The sequence below is a fragment of the Pygoscelis adeliae genome, unplaced genomic scaffold, assembly GCF_000699105.1.
Source record: "Pygoscelis adeliae isolate BGI_AS28 unplaced genomic scaffold, ASM69910v1 Scaffold78, whole genome shotgun sequence".
Taxonomy (NCBI): Eukaryota; Metazoa; Chordata; class Aves; order Sphenisciformes; family Spheniscidae; genus Pygoscelis; species Pygoscelis adeliae.
Window position 1 is genome coordinate 2,657,873 of NW_008825409.1, and position 15,201 is coordinate 2,673,073.

Consider the following 15,201-nt stretch of genomic DNA (forward strand, 5'->3'; position numbering starts at 1 on the left):
TAGATTTAGACCAGATAGAAGGAAGAAATTTTTTACGCTGAGGGTGGTGAAACACTGGCACAGGTTGCCCAGAGAGGTGGTGGATGCCCCATCCCTGGAAACCTTCAAGGTCAGTTTGGACGGGGCTCTGAGCAACCTGATCTAGTTGAAGATGTCCCTGCCCATGGCAGGGGGGTTGGACTAGATGACCTTTAGAGGTCCCTTCCAACCCAAACTGTTCTATGATTCTATGACTTTATATGTGTGTGTGTTACAGGGAGGTCATGCTGTCACCCTTGTATGTACGTAAACATAGTGTAACAAACTGTACACCAGATTACAGGAGACTTCAGGTCCCACATGGGCTTCTCCCAGACTTTACTTTCAATTCCTGACAACTGAATGTACTTTTGAAAGAAGAGTTTTTGCCCTAGAGATTTGCCACAAGGTGTTCCTGCTGGTTAATTCTGTTTCTCCTTCACCCCGTCTCCCTAACTGACGTCTTAGAGACTTCGTTTCTTCTCTGTTATCAACTAAATGCACATCTGCTTTCTGATTAACTTAAGATGATTTTTAAATCAAGCTGGTGCTGCACATGGTTCTTTCGAATTGGTACACTCCGACTTATCACCTTGGAGAGATCCTAGCCATGCCCTAAATCCTGATGATTAAGTCAGCCTCTTAATAATATGCCAAATCACTTCTATGCAGGTGTACAATAATAATTTTATGAGGCAGTTTCTTGGCTGCAGAAAGGTGTAGGAGAGGTGTGAGCCTGTCTCAGAGCATATTGCTCTTTTTAATGCCAACCAAGAACCATCTTGTCACTGAGGCCAGCTGCTAAAATATCTTCTTTCTTATCACTCCATTCTGGCAAATTTAGCAACCTTCCTCAGGAAACCAGCTGTCTGGTTGTGCACTGAGCACACCATGTTATGCTTGCATACCTGGGCACCACTCCTTTGGCTCATTCACATTGTCTTGAACTGGGATTTGGAAAATCACTGAACCGGCTGTTCCACATATATGCTGTTCCTCTGTATACATGGGGATGGTGGCATCTTGCCTCTCCTTGAGTTGACACTGTTCTGGATGACAGTGCTTAAAAGGAAGGGTTTTCCCTTTCACCAGGGGAACACGGTGAGCTCTCTCTTGCATGTTGCCACAGCAGAGTTAATCTTTGAGATAAAGCCCTGTCCTGTGAGGAGAGGCTGGTGCCCAGACCAGGCACGTGAAGCATTGTCTCAGTGTGGCACTGTCCTTCCAATGCTTATATTTTCTGTGATCCATCATCCCAGCCTAGAGCTTTCTATCAGTTGGGGAGGGGGGGGAGAGGAAAGAGATCAAGAGATAGGTGAAGATTATCTGACTACCCTTTCGTCTTCCCTCTCGTGAATCCTATGGGCCGAAGCTCCGTGTAAATCCTTCTTGCTGAACCCAACTAAGAAACTGGGCGCTACTTGCCACAGCCTACAGGTCAAGTCGTTCCGCACTGGGACAGCTCTTCTTGAGACGCAGCTGGAAGGAGCACAAAGAAACAATGATACACTGTGACACAGCCCGGGAAAGATTAGTCCCAGCACACTGGCAGCCTAAATGTTCTTCCTCTTCTACTCCCTGTCCTGAAATGGCAGTTCAGCTGGAGCAAACTGAAGAAGACACATGATAAATGCTCACACACACATACACAGACATCTGCGTTCAGTAACGCCTGTCGGGACGTGCTCGTTGCTGACTCGCTGCCAAGGTAAAGCTGGAGGAAATGGTGACAGCTAAGAGGAAGCGGCGCTTTCAGATCAGGCAATTTAGGTGCTGCCGTGCTGCCCACTCACAGACGCTTTATTTTCTGCTAATAGAAGATGTTCTGAAGGGGCTAAATCCCTCTCTTAATCCAGTCCCACACCCTCATAAATTCACAACAGCTGATGGGCGTTTTTTGTTCTAATGACTTTGGTCCTCGGATGACTTCTTCTTTACCCACGTGCCCTTTGGATTTAAACTACATTAACCAGCAGTGTTACTTGCCTGCATGTTAGTCAGCTGTTATGTGTTTTAACTAAGGAATAGCACAGTTGAGTTCACACATTTGTTAAGTGATTTATGAAATTACAGAAAGATTTGTTCAGATAACCTTAATGGGTTTTATTAGCACAGCACTAATAATTTAGCGCTTTGACAGAAAGAAAAGAGACAGCTCGTTCAGGCATCTTCAACCTAATTTCTCTTGGGCCATAGGACAGAGTGCAGAAACCCATATCTCTGCTCAGACCTCACCTTGAAGAGGGAAATAAAAGCATGGTCGGGCAGGTGTGTAACCCTTGGAAACCCATGCCCAGATTTCAGTGTGGCTGTGCTGGCAATGGCTTTCTCATCAGCTGAGATCTAGGTAATGGGTCAGTCAAGGAATATCTACTTACTCCACCTCTCTGTTTTCCTTAAATCTCTGCAACATATTAATTAAAAACTTGGCAGACAGTTATAACTTAGAAAGTTTTTTTAATGCAGTTGCCATTTCCTGGTCAACAACCATTCCTCAGCAAAGAGAAGGTCATGTCCATCTGACATTACTGCCTTGCATCAGAACAGCAGTGACCAGCCTTGTTTCTCATTAAGAGCAAGATCAACATGGCAAGGGTGCATGCTTTGCTGTCAGGAGTCCTGGATTGGATTCTCTTCCCTATCTGGTTCCTTTCTCCTAGCTCACTGTGACACAAGCACTGTCATAACATCTGGACCTCTGATAAAGATGTTTTGAAATGAGCAGGTGTGAGGATATCCACCTCTATCGGGGTGATCTCAGTTTTCCCACTGTTGTAACAGGGGTTTCAGATGAAAGCTCTGCAGTGCTGTAGGTTTAACAAACACAATGGTGTGGTGATGTTTGAAGCACAAATGTTCCAGGGCAACCAGATATGGAGTCAGGTTTGGGTCCTGACTGGATATGGCATGAGCACCACAGGAAGACTCCGTATTAAAAGCAAACCCTCTTAGCTGAATGATCAGAGTACTCACCTTTTGTAGTCTGCAAAAGTAGGTTTATATACAGGTAAAACCTCTACAAAGTATAAACAAGATCAAAACGCAACCTCATTACTGGTTACCTTGGTAAGCGCTGTGCAGCACAGACCTCTTCAAGGGAGAGATTCTGAGAAGAAGAAACAATGCAGCCAAAATATTTTCTTCTAGGCTTATAGCCCACTGCTGCCTGTCAGTCACTAGGTAAATTCTTCCTCAGGATGGTTTCCTTTGCCAAAGGGAGAACAGTGCTGCTGTCTGCAATACACAGTTTCAAAAATGCAGGTTTCTGTTTGTTGGCTCAAGCTGTAGTTGGGCTTTTGTCCCTTCACTTGGGTTATCGTGTCTAGTTGCTGGCTTATGGGTGCAAATCAAGTGCCAGAGGAGAGTCAAATTTGATTCGATGCTGTAATTAATTCTGTAGGAATAAAAATGCTTGCAGGAATATGACAGCACCTTCCATCTGCATGCAGCAATGTTAGGTTCCAGCAAGGCTAAAAATACATCATATTTACTCAAATGTAAAGCAATGGATTAATTTTCAAGCATATTTGTGAACAGTTGGAAGTGTCTGCCTATCACAGAGAAAAGACGCAGCCTGTATCTGAATGCCTAGGTCCTGCCGAATTCCTTCAAGCTCAAAGGAGGAAATTGGCACCAATTATTTGCTTGTTTTTTTGTGTCCTGCCTCCAAATAATGCAGTGGTTCTTTTACCAATGAGCCTACAGAAACCTCGTAGGAACTGCATTCTCATGATGTGGTGAAGGACCAAGGCAGGAGGTCAGGGTGCAGCAGGCTAGAAAAATGGGAAGCACTGGGTGGACACGTCATGGGAAGAGTTGTGGTCTGAAGAGATCGGACAGTGGGGAAAGAGGGCCTAGAAGTGGCATATAGACAAATTCTAGCTTATTACTCTTAAATCAATCTATGTCGGACAACAAGCAAAAGGGTTGCTCTGTCAACCTTGTCCAAACTTTAGGCAAGCAGGCTTTGTAAGAAGAATAATGTATGGCTAAGAAGGGGAAAGTCACGCTATTCCAGTTCATGGGAAGGTTGTGGGATGCTGTTTCTTCAGTTGCTTTTCCAATCATAAGCCGAGAACTAAGGACTGCATATCCTTTGCACACATATTGTCACCATTGGGTCTGCTCTGCTGTTGGCTAGGCTTCACTCTGCCCATTTGACTTAAGCAAAGCTGGTATGGAGCAAGTCTCAGATAGTTTCCCTGCAGACCTGCTCTGAGTTCTGGGTTTCTGTCCCCAGTGAAACAGGCTCATTCACGGGCTTGAAACAAGGATGATACCAAGGAGAGTCCCTTTTCTGTCCCAGCCCTCAGCTCCCCAAACTCTGTGGGCCACCCTGCTGGATTTGAAAGCAGAGGAGATCCTACCGGCAGACGGGTATGGCTGTGATACATGCCATCCACCGAGGATGATGATCATGGTACTGCCACTGCTCTCTTCATGAAGTTCTTTAAAGGCGAAATGCTCAGTGTAGATAAATAAAATAAATAGTTACAGTGGTTATCCCAGTCACCCGCTGTGTGGAGAATTGCTTGTCATGTTATCCCATCACTCCATCCCTCAGCTTCACCATGTTTTTTAAGGTAACTTTGTTTTTAAAAAGCTAAAAATAGTTTTCCTTTAATCTAGTTTTATTGTCAACAGTGTAATGTAATCTGTGGGTGACTATATTAGCTTTGACATGAAAAATTCATGGCTGCAATGCCTTCCTCAAGGAAGAGGATAATGTAGACATTTATCACTGTAAAGGTACTAATATACTAATGGTTTTGATTTAAAATGGTGATATTTCAAGCATGTCACGTGAAAACAGAAGACAACCAGTATAGGAAGGAAGCTGCTCAGCATCAAGAATTGGATGCTTTGCTGGAATAACTCCTTTGACTTCCGCGACATCAGTGCTAAACACAGCTAAAATTTAGGCATGTGCAACCTAACTATTTTTCCTGGGGGCTAGGACTTAGTGACATTCTTATGATTTGGGGAAAGACAGCAGAGGGAAAAAAAAGGCTTTGTTGAGCCATCCTGTGATAAAGATGCGCTAATAATTCAAGTTTATTTACTTACCAGCTGCATATAGACTCTATTTCTTTTTCAACTCAAAAGGTGGAGTCATTAAACATCACTTTGCAAGGTTTTTCATTTCCACTTCATTGTTTTAATTTGTCTCATCTGTAACTACTATGTGCCATTTTCACTGCTTTGCCACTTCTCTGCATCCCTTCTCTTTTTGTGGATTTGTTTCTACTTCTGAAGTGCTCCCCATAAAACTGGAAGTTCAGCATGGACTGATACAGATCGCCCACTCAATTTGATTTCCTCTATAACTTCTTGCCCATTTTCCCCCAGTATCTCATGGTAAGGACAACAGCTGTAAGACAAACAAACAGAAGTCTGTTTCCTCATGCCCCAACCCTGTCCCCATACCCCTGACCTCGCCTGTGGACCAGTCCTGCTCCCCCCACCGCTATTTCAACACCAGCTGTTCCCTTTCAGACTGTCTCTTGCTCCCTGCAGGGTGCCGGCAGCTGGACTGGTTCTTCTCTGTTGTAATACAACATTGCATGGTCTAATACCCGGTGGCACCATCCTCCTCTGACCGCGGGCCATGGAGCTTCACCTGCTTTCGAGGAGAGCAGTTCCCTGCCTCCCCTCCCCAGCTGGCCTTCACCTTTCTGGAAGGGCATTAGTGTCGTGTCCCTTCCTGCTGTGGTTGTTGCAGCACTCTTTGGAAGGGAGCTTTTGAGCTCAGAGCCACCATGTTTTCTGTGCTTCTGTGGCTCGCTGGTGCCAAAGCCCAGCCAACCGTCTATTGCCAGTGACCTGTGGCAGAAAGCAGCTGGTAAGGGCTGGAGTGGGGGTCCCCCTTTCTTGTAATCTCACCTCTGCTAAGAATTGTCTTTGGTTAAGACTAGACTTTGCCTTAGTGAGGTAGGGACTGTAAATAACAGCACACATTTGTGATTTTCCTTGATGTGACCTTGTGCAAGGGCCACCTAGAAGACCGGTATAGATGTACAATGACTGGGGCCATTAGTGCCCAGCAGGGAGGCTCAGGTTTCTTAAAGGCACGCTCCTGTTATATGTTAGCAGAGTTGTGTTTGGCACTCAGACAGTATGGGTTTTCTTCAGGAAAAGTGTAAAAAAAATGCATTGGTGTATTTTCCTGTGAAGTCCTTCTACTCTGCACAGAGCTGAATGTCTTCCTTTCACTAGGATGAACCTGGTAACCCCTCCTAGTCAGAGGGTTGTAATGTCAGTGTGGAGTGAGAGCAAAATAGCGGTGGTGGTTCATTTTAGTCAGAGGACTCTGCAAGCTGCTGCCATTCTGACTTGAAAGCTGCCACCTACCCCTTTGCTGTTGGGGTCACGCTCCCAGAGGTTGTACCCTGCCCCATGTCTTTCTGCCTCCTGCATCCTTGTTCTTGTTGAACAGGAGAAATACATTCTGTCCAGGCACCTTGTCTTTGTGTCCTGTCTTACCTCTCTTTTCCTAGGATAACTTCAGATCTTCTCACACTCTCCTCCTCCTCTGTGCTATTTGTTCACATCTGTTGATACTCATGTGTCCCTTGCTCCATCGTTCCTCTATATGTTTTAATTAGGATGTCCGGCACAGCTTTAGTTCCTTTAATTTAATAATCTTTTATCTTTCTCTTCATTCCTCTTTCTCAGAACCTTATTTCTTGCTGTATTAAGTTCATTCCTCTTGTTGGTTCTTCAGCTGTTAACAAAATGAGGTATAATGAGCATCTATCAAGATCCATTTTCCATTTACCCATGAAACCGTTATGATCACTTTTGATTAAAATACAGATGGGCCTGAATGGAGCTGAGGAATAATTAAAATAAAAGAAAACTCACCTCAGGCTTGTTTAAAATTTCATCTGAATCCAAATCTATATTTCCATAACTTTACCCCATGTCTACATTCTGTGCTCTTTTATAATCCACAAATCTCTTTGGTGTTAGGAATTCACAGACCATTTGTCTTACATTACCTGTAGTGCTAGGATAAAGCTGAAATATATAAGTCTCAATTTACCTCCCTGGAACTGAAAGATTAGTCATCTGTAAGCAGTCAATTGTGCTGATTACAGTGATCATTAAACCAGCCGCATCCTCATCTTACTTGTTCTGTTTTAGAGCAGGAAATGATTGCATCAGCTCCATTTCTGCCGCATGTTCTCACTCTCTGTCTCTCTCCCTTTTTTCTTTCTAATTTACATTTATTTTGAACTGAAAATGAAGCATCATAGATTATCTATAGAATACAGCTACTAAATGTAAGGTACAACCACCCTTACAGAAACAGCAGCCTGGCTGAACACGGAATGTTTCTCCTCTACACTAGTGTACCCAAACCAAAGAAATTCATTATAACTCTTTGATAGGTAGGTTTGTATCATCCTCCTTTTGCTCATTTTTCTTCTGATTATTTTCCCCACCCCAGATGCAACCCAATCCATCCAGTGTATCCCGGCAGATCGTCATCTTTTAAGGATGACTTCCCTACCACACTTAGTGACAGGTGAAGTCATTTCCTTGCAGCTATGCACCTGAGAGGTGGAGGGACAAGAGGGATCGGACCAAGCACTCCAAACTGCAGAGATTTCTCTTTATGTCAGACATCGTAAGTATGTGGTACATTAGCTGACTGCCACCATTAGTGCCAGCATTGATCCTCTTTGGCAATTCCATATTAAACTGCCTTTCAAAGGTGTAATGGGGAGGTGGATGCTCTTTCTGAAAGGGCAAGGTTTCTTTTTCTGTATGGTCTGCCTTGTAGCGTCCATGTAATACCATTACAAATTCCCCTAGTCTAAACTCTGAACAAGGAGGACCTAGACATGTGTTTAACTCCTCCTTCCTTCTTTTACTCTCAATTTTCAGATCAAAAATGTATCTTTTCCCTTATTTAAACCGCAGCTGCAAGTACATATCAGATCACTGGAACCGAGGAATCCATGATTCTAGTATTCCCATTTCATTACACTGGCTGTCAAAGCTGCTAAGCATGAATGATGTTGAGCCATCCAGGTTTGCAGGTAGCCTTCGCCTCTGGCTTTCTTCACTGAGACTCTGCAAACTCTTCACTTAAGACCTGTGCTATAAGGATCTCTGATCTCTGTTATCTGCTCAAAGTGAAACATTTGTTTTTCTCTCCTACGTAGCTTTATGTAGAATAGTTCCTCAAAAGCCACATTCCTAAGTATTTTTCCCTACGTTATACTTAACTATTAATTGATTGTTCCTTAAAAATTAGCTAACTGTGATGACAAGAACACTGGGTAATAGGGAGCATGTCCCCGTGCTGCCGAACACTGGCAATTGTGACACTTTGTCTGTGTCTGTAGGTTCATGGAGGTTATCTCTGTCTTCCTGGTGGAGGGAGGTTCATCTGGCTGATGATACTTGTGAGGTGGCTTGTGGATGCACTTGACAGGTAATATCTGAGCTGATAGGCTTGGATGCTGCAACTCATTCCCAAAGAGCCTGACTGTTGTAGGCTGTGGAGAAATCTTTGTTAGGGGATGCTGCAGCCTTGGGGGAGAGCAGCAAGGCTCGGGAGCTGTTAAAGCTGAAGGACTGGAGGTCCCAGCTCTGCTCTGATGTTGGTGGCACAAATCTCTCCAGTCTGGGACATGAAGCGTGGGCCTTTCTCACTCGACTCCCACAGTACATGAAACACAAGAGAGGTTGTCCGCACAGGCGGAGGACAGAGGGTTGCCCAAAAGCTTGCCACTGGAGCCATGCTGCCCTTTGTCTGCTGCAGAGTGCAGGCAGGATGTGCACAGGCAGCCCAGGTATGCCTGTGTCAAATGTTACTGCGCGGTATCGGCAGCATGTGGCACCTTCTCCTGCAGCTGGGCTGCGGGGAGCAGCACTGCAGCTGGCCCAGCAGGCAGCCCTGGCCTCTGCCCTTCAGGAGAAGGAGCGGTTTCCAACAGCTGGCTGACTGAGCCGACGTCTGTCCTGGCATCCCTCTGTAGCTGTCCTCCTCATAGTGCAGGGGAAGGAAGAGCAGAAGGGAGGTACCAACTCTGCAGTTGGGGAATGCCATTCCTCTGTTGCCGGGGAATGCAATTTCCTGGTTCTTTCTGTACTCATCAGGCACAGATTATTTCTGCCTTCAGCTTTAATGATGAAACAATGTCAAGAGACAGCAGTGGCAAACCCAATCTGGCATCATCACCTTGCAGGTACGGACAAAACCAGCTATACCGCCATGCTAGTATTTAACTAAGCAGGGTCCTTTCAGAATGAATGCAGTGTGACTGAGCAGCAAGTTCACCATTTAAAGTGAAAATCAACACTTCCCAGCAGTGAGGTAGATCATTAAACATTTTGTTGCATGAGCCAGCATCACTTTTCTAAAAAAAGGTGTCGGGATGTTCAGCCAAATGAGCAATTCAGTTGGTTTAACTTTCCTGACCGCTTTCTAATTTGGTTTTAATGAAGATATAATTAAGAGGTAATGTCAGTAGAGCAGAACATTGTCACAGGATAATGGTCTCCTGCTGCTGCATAAGTGGTAGATGCAGTAAATACAGAAGGAAAGCCGGAATGTTTCTTTTCAAAGCAGGAGGCATTGATCCTGGGACACTCTTCTGTTTTGATACCTTTATTTCAATTTTGTCAGAAGAATGAAGGGCAGCAGACTCAATCTGTTTTGCCCTGCTCCCGCTTCGCAGGAGCGGGAGGAAAACTCTCAAGGTGGCTCTGCTGCAGTGGGAACGCGCTGCTACTAATGGCGGCTCATGGGTTAGACTCACAATTGCTCACTTTAACCTGATTGTCCGATGGCATTCGTGCTGCCATAGGGAATGCAGCAATTGAAAGCCTCAGTCAGTCGGCGCTACAGAATAACTTAGCCACGATAGTACTGTTTATGAAAGTGAACCTCCTTTCAGAAACCAGCCTTTTTATTTTTTGACTGGCTGGAGCTTATGATGTTCGTCTTTGCTGGTGAATAACGTCTGCCTTCCAGCATTGCAATAGCAGAAATAAGGATTTTATGTTCCAGCCCATATCATTCACCTCCATTGCAATTCAGGCTGCAAAATTATTTCCATTCTGAACTTCAGTTCCCATTTTTCTTTTAAGTTTTGCAAAACTTCTTTGGGGAGAAATTATCTTCCCAGACATTTAAGCCAAGTAATAGCTTTAACCATTTTTTGCATTATGAAGGTTGACAAGATATACTATCTCCTAAAGCTAAGGCTGTTTTTTCAAGCAGAAAACTGCATGAAATAACTGCAAATGAGACTTATGCTAAAATACGGATAAATCTTGGAAGTTAAAACTTCCTGTGAAATTAGTACTTGCTGAAGAGAACTGCCTTTGTTCTGTCTGAAATATTTGGTGTTTTGAATTTGCAAACTAACGACAATTTAGAGCACACAAAGTAAATCTTAAATCTTCCAGGATGCCCGAGGAATAATACCTCTTATATAGTGCTCTTCATCAATAGCTCGCAAAGCATTTTATGCTGATCAGAATAAGGGCTAGCCAGATACGGGTTCATCTAAAAAAATCCAGGTTTTTTCCATTCTGAAGTAGAAGCAAATCCAGCCTTTCAAAAATGCTAATAAAAAATGAGAGACCGTTAGCACACCATATGTTAACCACATGGAAGCTGAGGGGGATTTGTCTTCAAGCCCAGAGCAGGCCTTGCATTTAAACGTGCCCTAACTACTGTGTTGTTTGCAGTCATCTTGATCTTGCCTAGGGGGATGTTCACACTGATGGGGACGAGACCGGCTTTGTGGGTTTGTGGCGGAGCAGTTGGCTGTAAGATGGAAGCTGCGCTTCCGAATCCCTCTTTCGGCTCATGCAGGTTTGATCTGGGTCTGTCAACTTCTGCAAGAGGATATGCTGCCCCTTCATCTGTCCCAGTGACTTTGTGGAGGGCAGATGTTCCTCACCTGCTTCTCCTTTGTGAATTACACTTACCAACTCCCTGTTGCCTTGCACGGAGCACCAAGCAGTTGTTTTCCATTTACTTCTCCACAGCTAAGGGCCAGAGAAACTTGCGGGCCACACAGAAATTGTTGTGACAGATACATTCCTAGGAAAGGCTTGTTTTGTCATATCACCATTTTACAGCCAGAAGAAATTATTTTACCAACCAGCCAGCCCCCAAGTCAGTATCTTAACATCATCTTCTCAGACAGGAAAGACAAGACATCATAAGCTAATGCGAAACCAGTGGCAGAGCTGGGTGTAAAACACGAGCGCTCAGTGTCTTATGGTTTCAGCACATTGCCTCACTCTTGACTGTGGAGAGAAACTGTGTATTAAAAGCAGTGAGTGTTTCCAGAGATAATGCTGTGAATCTGGAAGACTACATGAACATACGTGTCGCAGGGCTGCATTTACATCAGGGTCACCCAGTCAGAATTTGGCTTATGGTGTGTCGTGCAGTTTTGCATCTCTGCAGGCTGTGCCACTTGCAGTCTGCATCATTTCTCTGTTGATATGGTCAAAGGAAGCTGGAAAAATCACATGCACGCGTTGTGTTTGTGTAAAGTTATACTCGCACAGCCAAAGCAAATGTTAGAAAGTGAAGGGGACTCAGAGTAACAGGATTACTTTGTCCTGAGCGGGCTCCTGCTGAGGCACGGGAGAGGGTCATCTCCCCCAAACTGAGCCACTCCTCCACCAGCTCAGTTTAAAAGCTCCTGGGGAGAGCAGGAGGCTATTGTCCAGCTGGAAGCTGCCGGGAGGCCACCTATTTCCTTCCAAGAAAATGCCTCATGCAGCTTACCTACGGTGTCAGGAGCTGAAGGAAATAATGCAGGACTTTCCTATGCTTCCTGGAGTGACAGCATCATGCTTTGGATGCTCTTGATACTCCTGGGTGAGGAAGCCACCCTCCTCCCCAAAACATGGCCTCTGACAACACTCTGGAGGCCACGAGGGGCCAATGCTCTGGGTCAGTCCCTTTGAAGAGGACATGTGCATGCTTGCCCAGCTGGGTGCTCCTTGCCCAGCTGAGAGAGGAGGATGGTGGATCCAGAGGGAGAAATCTCTGTCCGAGGGATGGTGCAAATAGTGGGAGGGAGTCAGTCGCTGTAATGCAAAGGGCACCTGAGGCTCCTTTCCCACTTTTCTCAGGTCCCTGCAGAGAGGCAGCCATGGCATACTGGGGGCAGGCGGGGGGCAGCTGCGATGCCCCTGGTGCTGTGGGCACCCCAAGAGGTCCAGCAGCTCAGAGAGGTGAGGAAATGGCCAGAGAAGCTGGCTGGGCCATCCTCAGCCACCCGGGCAAACCCTGACGCTGCAGCAGGGACAGGAGCAGCCCTGCAGCACTGGCCTTAGCAGGAGCAGCAAAGGGTGAGCTCTGCCTCGTCCCTAAACCACTGTCCCTTCGGGATTTGCTCTCTGCTTCACTACACCACCAAAGGGCTGTCACCAAAACAGATTTACGGGGCTGTCTGCTGGAAAGTAAAGCTGGGGAGGGAAGAGCAAGGAGCAACACATTTCCCTTTAAATGAATAGGAAACTCTCAAGACTTCCCCTCACCCTGTGGGAGCATTTCACTTTCCAGTGAACAGCACTATAAATTTCACCTATTGGTAGAAGTAAAGATGTTTTATGGTTGTCCAGACTGAGCTAAGTCTAACAAATCATTCCCTTGCTCTCCTCCCACTGGCCTTTTAACCACGCTACACGCAGCGCCCGCTTTTCCTTTAAAGATAACCAGGGTGGGAGGGAACAGCTGTCACCAGCACCTAATGAATGAATTTTGAGCCATCCTATAATTTCCCTCTGCTTGGCTATAAGGACACGAGGAAAACGAGCAGAGCAGAAATCCTCTGGCAAGAAGCAGGCTGAGCTGTGCTCCTGAGCATCACGCCCGTGCCGTCAGGAGACGAACCGCTCCATGGGAAGCTGAAGCAGCTGCTTCTTCAGTAAGGTGTAGGGTGCTGGGGGAAGGGACGAGGAGTCAACAGGAGCCTCATCATGAAGGGCTTTTTGACGAAAGGTGCTACGCAACTCTGCATGTTGCGGTGGAGGGGACACGGTGGAGTATTTCCAGCGAGAGATGGTGCATTTGTACCAAATCAGTATGCATGCTGTTTTCTCTATTGGAATATTGTCGTTGTCCTTTATTACGTTAAAGGGGAACATCTTTATCTCATGGTGATTTGGGTGGGATGTGACATTGCCTAATGTAAAAGGGGCCTGTAATATCAAGGAGACAACCGTGAAATAACACATTACACACTAAATTGAACAGCAGGCTCATTTACATTCCTTTAATTTGGAAATATGAGCATTCAGAAACTCTCTTCTCCACTTGCATTCCCTTATTTGGGAAACATGTAAATTACATTTATGATAATTCAGTATTTAACTGGTACAAGCATTGCAAATTCCAGAAGCAAACCTTTCAAACTAGACAGGAGCTGTGCCAGCTTCCTTTGCAAATGTGTGTGGTAAAAGCCACCTCTGCAGATGACTCTGAACGCAGCATCTCCAGCTTCTGGACCTGCACTTGCAAACGCCTGTAAAGCAGATGGGATGACTGGGGTGAGGTTTGTAGGGCTGGACCTTTTGTCCCAGTCACGGTGTAGGTTTATCGTGTGTGGCAGATGGATTTAATTAATAAACTGGGTGTATCATCTCTTCTGTTGTGTGTGGAGTCATATTTTGCAGCTTATGAGATCCCAGAATCGCAGATGAAAACAACAGCGAAGGACCTTTTAAATCAGCTGTGCTCGAACAACGCAGAGAGGCCTCTTCTACGGTTATCCCACTGCTACATTTTCCAATCTTACCTTGGAAACCTTCTACCGATAGTGACTCGTGTTCAGTTGCTCACCAGACAGCTTATTCTATTGCCTGTGTAATAGCCCTTATTATTAAGTCATTTCTCTTGTATCTAAATGGGATTGTTCCACTTTTAATTCAAGACCCTTTTACATCTCTGCTGCAGGGAAGCTCCATCCTAATGGCACCCAAATATTAGCATTCGTCCCGACGCTAGCTGGGGTTCCCTCCTGCCCTGTGAATTGCTTTCCATCACACCTGTCACCTGCAGTTCCCTTCACCCTTCCCGCTGCCCGTCCTGAAGTCCTCTGCCACTTCTCAGTGTCCTTTTTAGAAAGTGAGGCTTAAAAATGCATGTTGTGCTCTGGCTCCAGCCTTACCCAGACTGCATAATGCTGCGCTCATCACTCACTCCCTTTTCGACACACGACAGATCCCTCTTTACTCTATACACCCTGGGATAGCAATTGCTCTCCTCACAATGTGAGTTCTTACCCTCTTCATTACCCACTACAACCCCAAGGTCTTTTCCTATATTAATGTTTTCTAAATATCTGTGTTGATGGTTGTTATTTCTCTCCAGGTGCATTACTGTTATATTCATCAATATTAAATAAATGTTATCTTGTTGACATCTTCCTGTGACTCAGAACCTGCCAGATAATTCTGCAATGGGGATTTACTATCCCTTTTCACCTATTCATTTTATATTTTATTGCTTTCAGTGCTAGCAAGGTTAAACACAGCATTGCCTCATATAGATCAAATGTCCAGAGTACAGAGGGGAATAAAAATATTTGGATAAATAACTGAAAGTTGAAAGTAGGACTTTTTTTAGAAAAGCAAGAAAAACACTACATTTTCTCATGAAATATAAAACTTGTATTTAAAATTTTCCCCCTTGCCCAAACTTGAATAAAAGAAAAGAAGGTAAAGAAACAAAACCTAGTATCTTCTTTAAAAAAGAGTTGGAAATCTTTGTCAAACCTAAACTTTTATGTGAGCATTTTCATCTGAGCTATACAGCCTTTGGGGGCGAAGGTATTCTGAATAATTCTGACAAAGGCTGTGAGAAGGCAATACCTGCCTTTTTTTCTGCCTGTTTCACAGAAGGGACAGTACAGAAATCATTGCTCTGAGTAACAGTTCATCCCCTTTCAGGAGAGCTCTGAAATATTTGCCTGAATTTAATCGGGAGCCGTGGCTCAGTGGGCTTCCATGTGTCTTTGCTGTGCAGAGCAGGGACTGAAGCAAGCATATGCTGCGGAGCCTCAGTCAACAGCAGTCCCTTGAGGAAAAGTTTATTTAAAAAAACCCCAAACCCAAAACAACAATAACAAAAAACCAAAACCCCTCAAATATGTCTGAAAACCAGAAATATTAGCATACTCATTTTTTGACATT